The sequence below is a fragment of the Callithrix jacchus genome, chromosome 20 (assembly GCF_049354715.1).
Source record: "Callithrix jacchus isolate 240 chromosome 20, calJac240_pri, whole genome shotgun sequence".
NCBI lineage: Eukaryota > Metazoa > Chordata > Mammalia > Primates > Cebidae > Callithrix > Callithrix jacchus.
The window spans coordinates 39,722,456-39,741,144 of record NC_133521.1 but is presented as its reverse complement, the minus strand read 5'-3'; the positions used below and the strand labels follow the sequence as shown (position 1 = coordinate 39,741,144).

General features: G+C 39.5%; 1 long non-coding RNA gene across 1 annotated transcript in view; it reads right to left on the bottom strand.

The window, feature by feature from the left end:
• The window catches only part of LOC103789530 (uncharacterized), a 79,231-nt gene extending 60,574 nt beyond the window's left edge, over positions 1-18,657 (bottom strand). Inside the window, exons 1-3 of the long non-coding RNA XR_013530528.1 lie at positions 18,561-18,657; positions 9,764-9,922; positions 1,903-1,960 (exon numbers count right to left, since the gene is read on the bottom strand). This is a non-coding gene — a long non-coding RNA (uncharacterized LOC103789530). The remainder of the gene's footprint in view (positions 1-1,902; positions 1,961-9,763; positions 9,923-18,560) is intronic.
• Between the last annotated feature and the right edge of the window lie 32 nt (positions 18,658-18,689).

Below are 18,689 nucleotides of genomic sequence, written 5' to 3'. Positions count from 1 at the left end.
AGAGAGAGAGAGAGAGAAAGAGAGAGAGAGAGAGAGAGAAGGAGAGACCACTTTTCTTGGCACTCAACATAAATGAGATAGATTAAAATTTTCAAAACTATTTTATTATTTCACTTTGTGCAAGATGCATAAAAGCAGTCAAGCTTATAAAGTCCAGCACAATAGCTACATAAACCCCCTAACCCCCAAGATCCTTATACAATCAGAATATTCCCATTCTTATTCCCCAAAGGAGCTAGTGATTTAAGACTAATCTGAGACGGCTGGCATTAGGGCCTGTTCTAAGATATTGCAAAATTAGGAATACATCTCTTATCTTCAGCAGAAACTGTACTTTAAGTCTTTATATCATGGTGGTGAAGCAATTTCAAGATGTCAGAAGATAGAGACTCATAAAAAGACCTCACATGTTTTTATTTCCTGTCAAATGCAATGCAAAACAATATCTCAGTATGATTCATACTGCTTCCAGTATTTTTGCCTAAAGATGGGAATTTCTAATCATATAAACCTGGTATTGCTCAGTTAGGGAGTGAAGCAAGAGAATGGAAAAAAAGTTTCACTTCTACCAGTGCGTTTCTATGGGGAATGAGTTGGAAGGGGGTTTCCCAGCATGTAAACCAAGAATCCTGAGAAAGTTTTACATTTCTACAGCAGAAATTGAAAACCCACATTGACACCAAGTCACACCTTTGTTCTGCCTTATATGGGACAGGAAGGAATCAGTTTCTCACCAATCTCTCTCCAGACATACATACTAAAAAAAAGTGCTAGCAGGCAGAAGTATTCTCAATAAATAAGCTTTAAGCATAAGCAGATATATCTTAAGCTTTATTACATACTTCTTATTTTCTTTCTCGATGTAGATATACAGCAGCCTATCTATCAGAAAAAGGCTTAGGAGTCTCGTTCTTTGATTGAGAAAAATAATCATGGTCTATTAGTCTGTTTATTACTCAGAGAAGAATAATTTGCTATGTGGCAATGCCAAGGATTAAGACTCCACCTGGAGACCTTCCGAAGGGTCTCTCTTAACAGGATGCATCTGTTCAGTTCACTTCCAATTTGCTTTGCCTAAAGTGCTGATAGAAGGACTGATAGAAATACCGGACTTCACAGTGCCACCTTTAAACAAAACCCCATTCCCCACATTCATGGTTTGGTCCTTAGAGGGTCCGAAGGCAAATCTCTTGATGAAACCACAGCATTTAAAGAAGAGTTACTCACAGAGTAAAAGGGGATATTATTGTCTCAGTAACTGTGTTACAACTTTCTTATATTGCTATACAGAAATACCTGAAACTGGATAGTTTGCAAAGAAAGGAGGTTTTGTTGGCTCACAGTTAAGCAGGCTGTGTAAGAAGCATGGCTAGGGAGGGCTCAGGAAACTTAAAATCATGGCAAAGATGAAGGGGAAGCAGGCACATCTTACATGGCTGGAGCAGAAGGAAGAGAGAGAAGAGGGAAGTGCTACATACTTTAATGATCAGATCTCGTGATAACTCACTCAATGTCATAATAACAGCACCAGAAGGGAAATCCGTCCCCACAATCCAATCGCCTCCCACCAGGCCCCACTTACAACACTGGGAATTACAATTTGACATGAGATTTGGGCAGGGACGTGGACCCAAACCATGTCAGTACTATACATGGTACAGACGTGTAAACAGGGTAGCCAAAATGCAGTGACTTATCAGGAATGAAAGGGAGGACAATTTTCTAAAGGTAGTAAGACTTCCCTGCAGACTTGATCATTATCCAATTGCACTTATTTTTAAAAGGCTCACATAAACTGTAACCCTGGTGAATTACATGAATCCATTAACATCTATGTGTAGTAATCACCCAGCAGAAAAATGTTACATATATGTCAAATTATGTTGGTTTCATTTAACATACCAATCTCAATTCACACATGCTCAGTTTTCTTAATCCACAGCTGCTATTGCATGATCACCTTAAAAAAAGAGAAAATTTAATTTTAAGAAATCTAATTGAGAAATTACATTAGAAAAACAGTACATCAATCAGCTCAAAGGAGATGGTCATGCTAATGTAACAAAAGGTTACCTCATTCCTCGTGCTCACTGAGGTAATCCCCATTCAAGTTGATATTCTTAGGTGAGCTGTGCTAAAAAATGATTGTATCCAAGGAGCTTAGTAGGGGGAAAAGAAACTGCAGCACAAAAAGAAATCTGATGAGATAAATTTTATTATTTAATATTTGTAAAATTGTACCTAAAATGCTAACTCAAGGATGAAGAAATGTCGCTGGTTAACATAAGTTTAAATACTTACAAATATTGAAATAGTGGAAATCGTCAAGTGAAAACACAAGAGACAAGGACAATGCTATGCCTGATCCCATGAGCAATTTTCAGACATTAGCTAATTCTGACAACTATGCTCAAAGAACACAAAGAAATGAGAATTATAATAAAGTGATTTTACATGGTTTTGATTAGTGTGTCTGTTGGAAATAAAGAAGGCAAACTAAAATTGGCTTAAATAATGACTTTTATTATATCATGAAGCAGGAAGTCCAGAGCTAGAGTAGCTTCACGGTGAGTTCACTTAGTAATTCACTGATGTCAACAGGAACCTTCTTTATAACTTTCTACTCTTCCATCCTAAGCATGTTGGCTTGCCCTCTGAGCCTGGTTCTCTTCTAGATCCTAAAGATGGCTTCTGCAACTCCAGGCATCACATAAGAATGACAATCATCAGAGGCAGAAACGTTTGCTTCTAAGTGTAAATTTTACACAAAAGCACCCCACAGCTAAGCCAAAGACTCCCCCTCAATAACTACTGGATAAAATCACATCACAAACCCATGTCTAAGTCAATCACTGGAAGGGTAGAATTAGAATTAGAATTAGAATGTCTGGTTTCGACTATTCAAGATTCATCCCCTCTCAAAGCTGATGGGAATTCTAACTTTCCCTAAAACACATGACTACCCAGTATTTGAAAAAATTTAGAGTTCCACCAGTAACAAATAAGGCTGGTGAGAATGACAGTGGGGTAGGCAGCTTGAAGTATCAACCACATATACCTAATAGAATTAGAATAGAGCTTAACTCACTACACTACGGCTCAATTCCTAGAGTTGACACAGTTGAATAGGTGGACAGCATCATGTATCTAAGATTAGCCTTTGTTGTTTTAGCAATATATCTTCATAAAGAGTTGGAAAGACATGACTCTCCCTTTAAAAGGCAGTAAGTGATTATAATTGAAGCACAAATCATTGCTAAATCCATATCATCTACATGGACCCAAAATAGATATTTCCTCTTTTATTGAAAAATCAAGGGTTCCTTTTACTGGAAATCTGAGTTCCAATGAGTTTCCAGTAACAGTTTCACATTACAGACACGCATTTGTAGTAAGTTTAAAGTGGTTAATTGGGCTCAATTTATCTAATGAGCTACTAGAGTGGTCAATTGTTATGCAAATTAGGGATCAAGCCTGTATTAAAAAGTAATGTATTGTATGACACATTACCTGAATATATTCCAATATACATTATTTCATTCTAAATTTTCATTTATCATATTGCTATCTCTCAGAAAAAATGGCTACAACAATACTTGATAACTGTGTGCTCTTCTCTAAAATACTTAATCAATTCTAATGAGAAATAATACTACTGAAATATTTTACTGTCTAAAGGATGTCGGGAAAGACAATGTGGTGTAATAATGAAGCAATCAACTAAGAAGTAGGAAACAGAATTCTAATTCTGATAGCATTTATTGAGTACTCACTATGCACCAGGCACTGTGCTAAGTGTTCAATCCATATTCATTTATTTAATTCTCCCAATAACTCTGTAAATGAGGTACTACGATTATTACATTTTCAAACTGAAGCACAAAACTGAGGCACAGAGTCACTTGCACAGGCTTACACACTTAGTAAGTGTCAGGGGCAAGATTCAAACCCAGACCACATGACGTCAGAGCCAAGGCACTTAACCGTGGTGCCATACCACCTCTCTAGTTCTGGAACTGCCACCAGCTGGTTAACTTGGCAGCGGCAGGGGATGGGGGTGTTACAGTTTTCTAATGAATTAAGAATTTGAGTAGAGATAATGAAGAACATTTCCAGCCCTAACACTAAAAATGTCATGAAAGCCATGACCTTATAGACATTCTTCTCTGCCATATGGTTTATATTAAGATTACATTTATTACGCAACTCAAATTTCTGGACTTTTTTCTTTTTTCTTTTTCATTTCCTTGTTTTTTTTTTTTTTTTTTTTTTTGAGTTGGATTCTCTGTCTCCCAGCCTGGAGTGCAGTGGTGCAATCTCAGATCACGGCAACCTCTGCCTCCCAGTATCAAGCAATTCTCATGCCTCAGCCTCCTGAGTAGCTAGGACTACAGGTGCATACCACCACGCTTGGCTAATTTTTGTATTTTTAGTAGAGATGGGGTTTCACTGTGTTCACCAGGATGGTCTTGATCTCCTGACCTCGTGATCTGCTGGCCTCAGCCTCCCAAAGTGCTGGGATTACAGGCGTGAGCCACCGCACCCAGCTCCATCTCTCGACTTTCTAAGTATCAACAACTGCAAGGTAACTCAGAAGAAAGAAGAACTGAAAGCCAACCATGACAAATAAGTCACATAAAAAATACATCCCCTTGGAGGAATAATGTTACAGTTTATGAGTACTAAATTCATAAGGTATCCCAAATACTAGTATGAGATCCACCTAGACGGTATTCTACAGAACTGAATTTCCTATACTATGGCTCCTGAATTTACCAAATATTTTTCAAAGCACACTACAATGTTTCGTGGCAATAAACAATGTAAAATTCTTTCGTCTCTTTGAGCCTCCTAAAGAGTTAGAAATAGACTGGATTGGAAAAATGTGGCACATATACACCATGGAATATTATGCAGCAATCAGAAATGATGAGTTTGTGTCATTTGTAGGGACATGGATGAATCTGGAGAACATCATCCTCAGCAAACTGACACAAGAACAGAAAATGAAACACCGCATATTCTCACTCATAGGTGGGTGATGAAAAGTGAGAATGCATGGACAGAGAGAAGAGTACTAAACACTGGGGTCTATTGGGGGGAAATGGGGAGGGCCAGTGGGAGGGGGAGGTGGGGAGGGATAGCCTGGGGAGAAATGCCAAATGTGGGTGAAGGGGAGAAAGAAAGCAAGACACACTGCCATGTGTGTACCTATGCAACTGTCTTGCATGTTCTGCACATGTACCCCCAAACCTAAATTGCAATAAAAAATTAAAAAAAAAAAAAAGAACTAAGGTATTTTAAACAATCTCACCATTATGAGTATTCATAGGATTTCTCAAAATATCCTCTTTGAGTGTGGCCAAACAGAGGCATAGAGATCTATACATTTGCAGAAGAATTAATATTACATTTTTTTCTCCAAATACTGTGTACTAACTACTCACTAGAAGGACCTGCCATTCAGATTACCTGAAGGGCGAAATCTGTAATCTAAAGGACTAAAGTCTCTAATCTTATTTTAAGGATACAAGCAGGATTGTGCAGCATCTTCCTGTGGTCTGTGAAGAAGTTCATCCTTGATGTACTTTCTCATTACATGTAAAGAGGGACATGGAGAGGTCTAAGTTCTGGAAACTCTGCCTGGTCAGAGGTGTTTTCTCAACTCAGTCCTCATGGCTATAGCACAGAAGTGCAAAGGATAGAAACGGTTTCTTCTAAAACTATCACTGGAATATAAAAATTAGCAATTTTTTTTGTTAAGGATCAACTTTCTTTGGGGCATAGACAGTTCCCTTTTGGGCATACAGTAATATCTCAATTATCTCCAATAGACAAGGGAAATAATAGTGTGAATATGCAAATAACTCATGTCTCATAGTATGTGTTTGCGTGTATGTGGGCATCTCATTTTATAGATTTTCCTTTAAAATACCATTCTTCTTATACTACATAAAAAAATTAATTTGTTATTCCTGAACAAAAGATGATGAAAAAGTCCCAAATCATGTGGAGGCCAAGGTCAAGTTGCGAAAAATAAATCTGCTACAGTATGCAAAGCTCAAAAAGATGGTGACAGCTTGTTTACATCTGTAATGTGAAATGTATTCCAAATAAAAGTGCTATGCACTTCTGTTCCCATATACTTGCTCTATCTTTGTCCTAAGTTTACAGAATAGATACATTAAAAAGAGCTTTATGACATTTCTCACCAAGGAAAAAACTTTAGGCAGTTGAAGAACAACACAGAAAGCCACTGATGACAAGAGCCAACTGCTTGTCATGTGAGTGTTAACTAAATCAGAAAAGGCATGAAGTTCGTTTTGTGTTGTTTCTCCCTTTCATCTTTCAAGCCAATCAGATTCTATGGACAAGAAATAAAATGGGAGGAAGTATTACTCTGTCTTGCCTGAGTCATTGAGTTCATCATAAAATAAAGATAATATGGCAGTTCAGCAACAAAAGAGGCAAACAAGTATGAATTGAAATAACAAAACGCATTTGGTAATATTGAGACTTCGGGACCCAAGGAAGTAGAATGATCAATGAAGTGAGTGGAGCGATGGCAAGGGAGTCCCACCAGCTCAGGACCAAGCCTGAGTCAGCCTCTTCCAAACTTCTGCCAAGTAATTTAATTGCTCTAGATCACGTTTCTTTCCTTTCCTTTTCTTTTCATTTTTTCTTTTAGAGATAGGGTCATACTCTGCCACCCCAGGATGTAGTGCAGTGACTCAATCATAGCTCACTGCAGCCTCAAACTCCTGGGCTCAAATGATCCTCCCACTTCAACCTCCAAGCCGCTGAGACTACAGGCATGACCATCACACAGGCTAATTTTTTTTTTTTTTTTTTTGTAGTGATGAGTTCTCACTATATTTCCCAGGCTGGGCTTGAATTCTTGGCCTCAAGCAATGTTCCCATCTTAGCCTTCCAAGCCAAGCACTGGGATTTCAGTAGGTCATGTTTTTTTTTCTCTCTTTTTCTTTGTTTTTTAGAAAGAAAGGAAGAAAAAGAAAGAAAAGAAAAAGAGAGAGAAAGAAAGAAAAAAGAATAAAAGAGAGAAAGAAAGAGGAAGAGAAAGAGGTAGAGAGAATGGAAATCTTGCTCTATTGCCCAGGCTAGAATGCAGTCTTAAAAATGGGTATTAAACACCTCTTTTATGCCAATAAATGTGCTTAGCCATGAAGACAGGAAGGAATAAGGGAGGAAAATAACAAACAAGCAGCCAACCGATATTTCGTTTAAACCTGTGAAATGCTATACAATTGCTGAGGAGTGATTTACTTCCAATTTTGTGGTCACTTTTAGAATAGGTGTGATGTGATACTGAGAAAAATGTATGTTTTGTGGATTTGGGGTGGAGAGTTCTGTAAATGTTTATTAAGTTTACTTATTTCAGGTCTGAGTTCAAGTCCTGTATATCTTAGTTAATTTTCTGTCTTGTTGATCTGTCTAATACTGACAATGTAGTGTTAAAGTCTCCCACTATTATTATGTGGGACTCTGAGTCTCTTTGTAAGTCATTAAGAACTTGCCTTATGTATCTGGGTGCTCCTGTATTGGTACGTTTATATTTAGGATCGTTAGCTCTTCTTGTTGCATTGATCCTTTTACCATTATGTAATGTGTTTGTCTCTTTTGGTCTTTGTTGCTTTAAAGTCTATTTTATCAGAGACGAGAATTTAAACTCCTGCTTTTTTTTTTTTTTTTTTTTTTTTTTTTTTTGCTCTACATTTGGTTGGTAAATCTTCCTCCATCCCTTTGTTTTGAGTCTTTGTGTATCCTTGCATGTGAGATGGGTCTAGATGCAGCATACCGAAGGGTTTTGGCTTTTTATCCAATTTGCCTGTCTGTGTCTTTTGATTGGGGTATATAGTCCATTTAAATTTGGGATTGAGGTCATGTTTCTTAATCTGTGAAACGGGCATAGTAACAATACCTACTTCAAAGTGTTATGGTGAGAAATAAATCATCAGCTTGAAAGTGCCTATCACAGTGCCTGGCACATGGCCAGCAATCTATACAGGCCAGCTGCTAATCTTATTAACATAGGAGTAAAATCATCCAACTAAGGGGCAATATTTCCATAGCACGTCCTGACCTGAGAATGTCTCTTATTTCACATGTTAACAAAATGTATTCAAGTTCTTCCTTTCATAAATTGTCCTCTGAAAGTTTAATTCCAAAAGTAGTATACATATTCAGCCAGGAGCAGTGGCTTGTACCTATAATCCTGGAACTTTGGGAGGTTGAGGTGGACAGGAAAGAGGAAAACTGAGAAATGTAAATAAAACAAGATTGGCCATAAGTTGATAATTAAGCTGACTCATGAATACGTAGGGATTAAAGTATTCTCTTCTTTGCACTTTTGAATATTTTTGGAACTTTCCATGGCAAAAAAAAAAAAAAATTAACATTTTCTCTCCTTAAAATTGATCTACTAAATGCCAAATAGCTACATATTTAAATCACAGCAGTTAATTCCTCCTGACTGGGTAGATAATAATTTAATCAACAAGACTAGGCATTTCTAACACGTATCCCCTAAGCAGCACAAACCAAATGCAACTTAGCTTTCTTACAGTTTGAATGATGCCATAAAAATTCAAATACAATAACAAAATCATAGAAGCTGGTTATTGTATTTCACTAATGTTAAAGGAGCTATTTACTTGCCAACAAGTGCAAATTATAAACTATTACAATTATTGTTTCTTAGACTTCATGAAGTATTTTCCTTTTTCTCTTATTGGAGATTATTGCAGCTAGATGAATAATCAAAAACAGTTGCTTAGTCTAGGTAGAGTCAATAAATCAAAAAGATCACGTAGAGTGTTCTGTTCACCCAGATAGGAGAACAAATACAATCCGGAGTGTGCTCACCAAAATTTTGATATGCTGAAGGCAAGAGAAGTTCTTTGTTATGCCACTTGGAACAGAATAATTTTTTTGAGTTTCGCGTTTTACTTCATACATACCTCAACACTTCCAGGAAGGTGGTCAGGCCCTTAGTATCTCTTGTCTCAGGGGTAGGAGAGGAGGTTTATAGGACATAGAGAGGAAACTGCCTGCACACTACAGTTTTTATTGGCTTTTGTAAAAGTTTACACACACTGAAGAGGTATGTCCCTGAAGCCCAGAGGCAGACAGGAGAGACAATACTTTCTAGAACAGCATAAGGAAAGAATACATTTTTTTTCAATATTGGGAAGAGGTCAGAGTTCAGAAGGTCCAGTGAGACACAGAATCATACAAGGCAAAGAGTATCTGTATGGTGCATCCAGAGATGTTGGATGCTAGGAATCCAGTCCTTTCAAAGATCTCTGACACCAAATGTGGACTGGAAGCAAGGAAGAAGCAGAATCTAAAAAGATCAAGATGAATGGAAAATGGGTATCTCTCTTCATTATCAGTGAGATCTAATGATCAATGACATGGGGATCTTCACCTATGGTATGGCATCATTTAATATTCTGAACCCTTGCACTATGCTTGGTGCAAGAAATTACTAATAAATATTTAAATTTAATTTCTGCCAGCCCGTAAGTATAATGAGATGTTAGATTTAAGTTTAAGTGGATTTAAAGAAAATAAAAATGTGCAATAGTACAGGTCTTGGTTTGTGGTAGTTAATTCCTACAGGCTACTCTGTTAAAAATCCACCATGCCAATAAAAGAGACTATAAAAGAAACCTACCTCCATTCTCTAATAACCATCCTTGACATCTGCACACCTTTGTATTGGTAAGGTATTTTCACATACCTTGTTTCATCTGATCCTCACAGAGTTTAGAGTGTTCAGTGGCTCTTGGGCTGTTGAGAGTAGATGGGCAGGAGTGAAATGGCTCAATGGAAGAGAGGACTTTCTCAAGTGGTCACTAGACATTTATTTTGCTCGCTCACTCTCTCGTTCTGATTCTTGCTAGAAACAAGAGAAACCGTTTATTCAACACCGCATTTAAAAACATTTGTGCAGGTCGGGTGCAGTGGCTCACGCCTGTAATCCCAGCACTCTGGGAGGCCAAGGGGGGTGAATCATGAGGTCAAGACATCAATACCATTCTCGTCAACATGGTGAAACCGCATCTCCACTAAAAATACAAAAATTATCTGAGCGTGGTGGCATGTGCTTGCAGTCCCAACTATTTGGGAGACTGAGGTAGGAGAATCGCTTGAACCCAGGAGGCAGAGGTTGCAGTGAACCAAGATCGTGCCACTGTACCCTAGCCTGGCGACAGAGTGAGAGAGACTCCATTTAAAAAAAAAAACTGTGCAAAATTGTCACTTGTAAGATGGGTTTCATGGAACCTAATGTCAAGGATTAATTCACTTCCTGAGGTGTCACAATTTAGGCTGCCACCCAATGGTGGTAGTTAAGTCATGGCCAAATGCTACTCACAGAAAAATAATAAAACAAAACAAATGTTTGTAGGTATATTTAAGAAGAAAAATAAATTACAGCACTTTGCAATGCCTTCTTACCATAAGAAGCAGATACCCTTCTTAAAACAATTCAACAGAAGAAAAAAGTTGATTTAAAGAACATTATTTTATTGCAAACTTTTGAAGCCAGAAGATTTAATGGAAATTGCCATTAAGGAATGGGAGTTGGGGAAATAAAGTAGGCGAGACTTTAATTTTTCTAATTTGTACATTTCTATTTTTATGTGTTATTGTTTGGAAAATCATTTTTTAATCAAATGAATCTAATATCTAATTGGATTATTTTCCTCTTTATCATACATCATTGCTAACAAAATATCTACAAACATAACTGTTCTTTAATAACTTACAGGGCCTTAAAAAGAGAACGTTGATTCCTAACTGCTCACTTTTGTCACTAAAACCCCTGCCCTGGTTTGTCCATGCTCTTTAGGCCAGGGATTCCAACTATGGTAAGAATACCCATGGGATAAAGGAGTCCTCAAAATCAGCATCAGGATTAAGAATTCACTTTCCATCAATCTACACCATCTGGTGAGTATGCAAGGTTTAACGCATCTGCCCTTGATTTTTCAGGCATATTCTCAGCATACGAGAAGTCATCTAGGAGAGTAGCTTTTGTTTCTATTTTAAACTTGTAACAGGAAGAAAATTCCCTGAAAGACAAACTCCATTTGTATGTCTGCAAACTTACTACAGGTTTTTATGGCTAGAAATCCTAGAAACAGATTCAAATTCAAGTCTTTCTGTGTCTAAAGATTGTGTTCGTTCCACTCCACTGTGCAACTTCCCCTAGAGATCATTTTCATAAATTTAGTTTTAAAACAGCAAATAGGATTTGCAGTTTCTTTCAGCCACTGCTGCTGTGTGAAACAGAGACGATGTCTCACTGTTTCGGTCAGCAGTGCCTGGGTGCCACCGGAAATGTGTCGGGATGATTTGTGTCCAGGTACATTTGATGGCATCCTTCTCCAAAAGCTGTGAACACCTGCGTAGATTGATTTCAGCTTAGATGGAACTTTACAGTAGCCAGAGAAGAAACAAGCCTTCCCAGCACAACTAATAAAAGAATGAACTTTTAAAAACCTTACTACAAATAATAAATAACGAAGTTAAAAATATTTAACTGTCCTGATAAGAAAAATATTGGCTTTTTGTTTTTTAATGGTGGGAGGCATATTCTTAGAGTATCAGAGGGTATAGAAATGTGAGAGCCACTGTCCCAGCAGCCTTCTTTTCAGCTGGCATTGGCTTCTATAACCTGGTCTCTCCTTTTCTAGAAGTAAGGATCTGTTGTAGGTAAAGAGAAGACGGTTTGATCTCTTCAGTCCTCTGATTTAAGACCTTTGTCATGTTCCTTCTCATTAGTAAACACACCAATTACCCCTTTCTTTGGTAAAGTAACAACCCCATGTTGAACTGTGGCCAGATTTCCAGTTATAACAAGTTCCCCTAACACTTCACTTCCACATTCTTCCTCTGAAACCTCCTCCCTCCATCCCTCCCAAATGTCTTCGAGGTTTAGACCTTGTGGCTTCATTTGCATGAACTGATTATATTTTTTAAATTTTTTCTCTTCATAATCCCCATAGCAACTGGCTTCTTTAGAAATTTTCTCACAGTCCAAAGATATCATATCTCTTTTAACCGAAAAGAATATACTAGTACAGGAAAATAAGCTGTATCATAACTTTGTCCTTGGCTTCTCATTTATTTAATTTTCTTTTGTAAAGTTAAAAAAAAATTTTAAACTGTGAACTTAGCTGGATGGAATTTGTTGAGTATTATGCGGCTTAGAAGTTTTTAAAGGATGTGCATAATTTTTTAAATGCTGTCTCACCCATGTTACAGAACAGGCAGTTTTTCACTTATTCAATAAGTGGTTTTTTTAGTATCTTAAGAACTGTGTTTAAAGCTGTGAAACATTTAAGGTAAGTATGAAACACAGAATTGTCCTCCTGCACCTGAAATCATTTTAGGTAACAATAAAACATAGTGTGTAATTAAACACTGAAACTATAAAGCAGCCCTATCATTTTCAGTTGATGCAAGTAGAAGGTGAAATTTGAATTGGGCCCCAAGGAGTATGATTTGAAAAGCTGAAGGAACCAAAAACATTATTATAGGCATCATTCCAGAAAAGAAGGCAGTGTGAGTATTTATGTGGAGGATAAATATGGAATGTTTGGAGAACGATGAGTAGATCAACTTGGCTAGAGGAGAGCACATGGAGACACGTATGGCAGGGATAAAAAGCTAGAAAATAAGGCTAGAAGACAGGTGTAGAAGGTCTTACCCATCAAGTCTCGACCTGGGTTTGGATTTCATCTCATAGGTGATAGGATTAACTAGTTAAAATGGAAAATTAATCTACAGGAAATGAGGAAGTGTCATCTAAACGAATCTTGAAAATGGCTTGAGGGTCAGGCTTTCTCCCTGTCTTCAGTTTTGTTTTTCCTTCCTCCATTTTGCTACTCTACTTTCAGCCAGTGATCTTAGGAATCACACAAGTCTATTTTGCAATTTTTAAATGGTGTTGTTCTCCTGCTTAAAAGAGTTCAACAGCCTTGCAGAGACTTTCAGATAAAATCCTCCCAATTTCACACATGGCCTTTCGGATGTGGCCCTAACTTGCCTCTCCATACGTGTTACTATACAATAGGCATCACGTTAACCCTTTTCCATTGGACTGAAACGTCCTTCACCTTTCCATGCCCATTCCCATTTATTTTTTTTTTTTGTCTGACAAACGTGTAACTCATCTTGAGATTTCAACTTAGATGTTACTTCCCCAAGGAAGGCTCTTAGAGGGCCTCAAATCCAGATTATGCTGCCTGCCACAGCTCCCATTTCTATGATAGTACTTAGAATCCATTTTGTTGTCTTGGGCATACCCATATGGGGTCGGTTAGTTTCCCCAGTACCTAAAAAAGCACCAGAAACCTAAGAGATGCTTTAAAAATTTTGGTAAACAAAAGAATTAAAAAGGAAGAAGCCAGAAAACTAGGAGTCTATGGCAATCAGACGGTCATAAAATAGTAAGATTTAGGCATAAATACCAGGATGGGCTTGCAGCAATGGAAAAGAAGAGATGGACGGAGGCAAAGGTAAAAAAAACCTAGGTGGAATGCTAACAAATCTCTGTTTTGACTGAGCTGACATAATGTGGTATACATAGTTAAAAGGTCCATCTAACTCTATAGTTTCCAAATTCTGGCTGATCATTCAGAATCATCCAGAGAATCAGAAATCTTTTTTGGTTTTGATGTGTTTTAATTCTTCATGATCATTCTCATAATGACTTAACTGATGTTTAGGAATTACCTAGATGTCATATAAGGCCATTTTCTGCACTAATGTTCTGATTTAACCAAGACACCCATGAAAATAAGTAATTGAATGTAAGAGCAGAAGGAATGCCTTACACTACTACCTTTTTAGACTGGTTGACCTGTAGTCACAATTTGCATGTAACAGGCAGCCAAAAAAAAATACTTGATGAATAAATCAGGGAAGCAGAAAGAGGGAGCATATTTTGTGAAATGGATTTGATGTTGGATACGAGTTTCTCACCTGACACTCAACCATTTGTGTGTTCTTCCAGCTGTCTCAACAGAACTCTCACCCTGCTTTAAGTGGATATGTCCTTGGCATTGTTTTGGCTAGTACAGGACTATCTCTGAGGAACAGCACCCAATTTCTCTTTAAAGAATTACCCTTCCCCATTGTGTATAGTCTTGTTGGAATTGTAAATCAAGTCCTGCCCTCCTTAGCTGAGTTATAACAAAACTCTCTCCTTGATTTTGAAAACCTGAGTAGAGTGTCCAAAGAGCAGAGAAATCAATGGGTGTTCATCATTCTCGCTGCGTCATTAAGCTCCCTCAAATGCCCTGCTTTCTGTTCTTTTAACTTAGCCTCGTTATCAAGCCTTCTCATCATCTATGAACTACTCAGTATCCTTCTGTACCACCATTTTACTTAATAAGTCATTACAATATCTGGTACCTACAAACAAACAAATGAACAAAAACTAATACTTAACATACCATCTTCATTGTCTCATTGCATAAAAGAGTTCCTTCCCACATTCACCCCAGACACTTCTCTAATTTCTGCACTGGGAAGGTATGCACAGTCATTGTAGTATTTAAAAAAAAGAAAAGAAAAAAAATGCAAGCCACACATGTAATGTTGGATATTCTAGCAGCCATATTTTAAAAAGTAAGCAGAAACAGATGGAATTAGTTTTCGGCTATTTTTTATTTAAACAAATATCTCTTAATTATTAACACACAATATGAAAAAATTGAGTTTTTTTTTTTTAGTGTCTTTTGAAGTGTGGTATGTATTTTACACTTACAGCACATCTCAATTCAGATGCTAAATTCTGAAAGGTTAAAGTGATATATGTTCCTTTCAAACAATAAAGCCGCATATACAGAAAAATAACTCACACTGTTACTCTTAAAATTTAAATTGCTGGGCATGGTGGCTACGCCTGTAATCCCAGCACTTTGGGAGGCTGAGGTGGCAGACTGCTTGAAGCCACAAGTTCTACAGCAGCCTTGCCAACATGGCAAAACCCCGTCTCTACTAAAAATTCAAATATTAGCTGACTGTGGTGGTGGGTGCCTATAATCCCAACTAATCAGGAGGCTGAGTCATGAGAATTGCTTGAATCTGGGAAGCAGAGGTTGCAGTGAGCCAAGATCATGCCACTGCACTCCAGCCTGAGAATAGAGCAAGACTCTGTCTCAAAAAAATTAAAAATTTAAATAAATATTGTTAATAATTTTTCTCAGTTGCACTAGCCATATTTCAAGTGCTCAGTAGCCAAATACGACAAGCATCTATGTACTAGGCACCATGGCCTTAGCTCTGCTACAGGAGCTAAGAGACATAGGGAACCTTTTCTTGATGGATCCAGTAGTTGGCAAGAACTGGAGGCTTTCACACCTCCAACAAATTCCATTATGACAGGACTCAAAACTGTGTGGAGACCACTTGAAATATTTCTACCCCCAAAATGATGTTTCTTTGGCTGGGTAACTACAACAGGTTAACACATTGATTCTGAGATCTATCCTCTGTGCTCTGCAATTCAGGTGCATGGAAAGATCAAGGAATTATCTTCTCAGGTAGTTTTCAAAGTTAAAATTACACTATTACTCTTAAATCACTTCTCATTTATAACATGTTGAGGGGTGGGAAGAGACTTGGGGGATTCTTTTTAATTATAAGGATTTCCACCACCAAATAGAAAAATGGAATTTGGAGTGGCAGGTTGAGGAAGTTGACCTTTATCTCTCAGATAATAATGGATATTTTAAATTTTAGAGTGAAAGAATAACATAATAATGTCAATGTTTCAGGAAAACAAATCAGAATCCAGACTGGTATAATAGGGGTCCATAGAGAAGGTGTGGTGTTTCTAGCATCCTTAGATGACAGATATATGCTCTTAGGTCTGCTGAGAATGCTGTCTTCCTCTTCTGAAGCTGAGAAGACATGTGCTCATCCAGTCCAGTCACCTCTCAGTTTCCCAAGTACGGATGGCAGACCGAGTCCCTTTCCCTTTCACCCCTCTCTCAGAGCACCTCTTTGAAAATCCTGCACAAAAGTCAAACTTGTAGAGACAGACAGCAGTCCTGAGGGGCTGAGGAATTATTGTTTAACAGGAACTTGCAAGTTGGGTCCTATGGATGGATGCTGGTGAAAGTAGCACAACAATGTGAAGGATTGGTGGGCCTTTCCCCTGATTAACTCCTCTCCACATTTAGGAGAGTCCTTTTTCCAGGCCAGAATGGTTTAGGTACCCTTGCTGTACCCTTTCATGATCCTCATGCTTTCTTTACCAGCCTCTCATCAAAACTGTCATCTACAACTAATTATATGGTACATTAGTTTGCTAGGGTTACCGTTAGAAAACACTACAGACTGGGTGCCTTATACAAACTGGGTGTGATTTCCTCACAGTGCTGGAGGCTAGAAGTCTAAGATCAAGGTGTTGGTAGGTTTGGTTTCTCCAGAGGCTTTTTTTTTTTTTTGGCTTTCAGATAGCCTTTCTTTTATGCAAACACAACCTGGGTGTTTGTGTCCAATTTCCTCTTCTTTTATTGGTTTTTTTGTTTGTTTGTTTGTTTTGAGATGGAGTCTTGCTCTGTTGCCCATACTGGAGTGCAGCTGCAGGATCTCGACTCACTGCAGCCTCGCCTCCTGGGTTCCCGTGATTCTCCTAAGTCTCCCTAGTAGCTGGGATTACAGGTGCACGCCACCACGCCTGGCTAATTTTTTTGTATTTTTAGTAGACAGGGTTTCACCATGTTGGCCAGGGTGGTCTGGAACTCCTGACCAGCCTGGTGATCCGCCCACCTCGGCCTCCCAAAGTGCTGGGATCACAGGTGTAAGCAACTACACCCAGCCCCAAATTTCCTCTTCTTATGAGGACGTCAGTCAGACCGGATTAGGGCTCACCCTAAGAGTCGAGTTTTAACTTAATCACATCTTTAAAGGCCCTATCTCCAAATACACTCACATTCCGAGGTACTAGAAGTTGGGACTCCAACGTATGAATTTTAGGGGATGCAATGTGGCTTATGATTAATTTCACTGTTTGCACTGTTAAACCTTATAACAGGGACTTTGTTTTGTTCATATTTCGGGAACTTAACAGTTGCTGCTCCGTCTCCTGAGCACGCTCTACCTCCAACTCTTCATACAACAGGTTTTTCTCAACTTTCAAGCCTTAGCACCATCATCTGACAAGGGCCGTTCCGGGCCACCTTGTCTAGAGTAGCCCTAAACTTTACTCTATCATGTCACTGTTCTTTTTCACAGCATTCATCACTTATTTATGTCCAGAATGCCAGCTTCCGGAAAAGTGGGGATACGCTTTTACACGGTATTATGTCCCAGTATCTCACACACAGTCACAAGTGAATGAGATTCTATAGCTACTTAGCACATTAACATTTTATTTATTCCTGGGAAAACCTGAAGGGCTTTTAACATCCCAATCGGTTTCTGAATTTCATCTCTGATATGGAGTAACTGTGTGAATTCCAGCAAGTCCCTCACCCGCGGTCTCGAATCCCTAACAACACGATGACGATACCTTCTTCCCGCTCTTATGAAGATTAAGTGAACTAATTACTCTTAAGTGCCCAGCTCAAGAATCTGACATAGAGCCCATGCTTGTCAGCTGAGATGCTACTAGCTTTCGGATGTTCCACAGCATCGACCTGGGAATGGCTTTCGAAAATGTCTTTAGGTGGTACCCAGAGCATTAAACAACGGGGTATGAACGCTACCCTATTTTCAGTGTTTAATTCTTTTTTGCTCTGTTGTTTTGTTTTTGAGACAGGATGTCGCTCTGTAGCCCACACTGGAGTCCAGTGGCGGGATTTCAGCTCACTGCAGCCTCGACCTCCCGAGTTCCGGCAATTCTCCAGCCTCAGCCTCCCAAGTAGCGGGGACCACAGGTCCAAGACACCACACCCAGTTATTTGTTTATTTATGGTTGGGTGGGATGGGGTCTCCCTGTGTTGCCCAGGCTGGTCTTTTCAATTCTTTACATCAAAACCAGGCCTTCCTCTCATGCGCGTGTGTTTGGCACCCATCCCTGCCTCCATCTCTTGCTGCTTCTTGCAATTCTTCTGTTTAGCGGAGATCCCTCAGCCAGAGTCGCACCCGCAGGGGCCGGCGGGTGGAAGGTGGCTCTGCGCGGGGACCGGAAGCCAGACTGCCTGGGGCGGCCCCGGCCGCGTTCCCCCGGGACTCCGGGCGGCTGTGAGGACGGGAGCAACTCGTGGGGTCCTACTGAAAACGACGTGGCCCCTCCCGCCACTCACGTTATGAAGACAAACACGTAGTTAACCCTGCCCGGGCGGGTGGCAGGCATCGCGGGAACCTATGGTGCCGGCGAGGACTACTGAGTCTGGAGGGGGTGCCTGAGGAAGGGGGTCCCCGAGGGAGGATAGGCCTTCGAGGTGGCCAGGCCCACGTCCCGGGAGGGCGGCCCACAGCTCGGGGCAGCAAGGCTCTGGGGGGCCTCCTCTGACTTGGGCCTGTTTAGTATCTGCCGCGCTCATCCCCGCGCGACTGCCCCACGCGCTTACCCGAGCCTTTCAGTCGGCAGAACGCCCACAGAGGGGCCGCACCCGCGCGCGAGACACCGGGCGGGGAGGCAGGGCGGGGTGGGGAGGAGCGTCGCACGTTACACACGCGACGCAGCTACGCACGCGGCT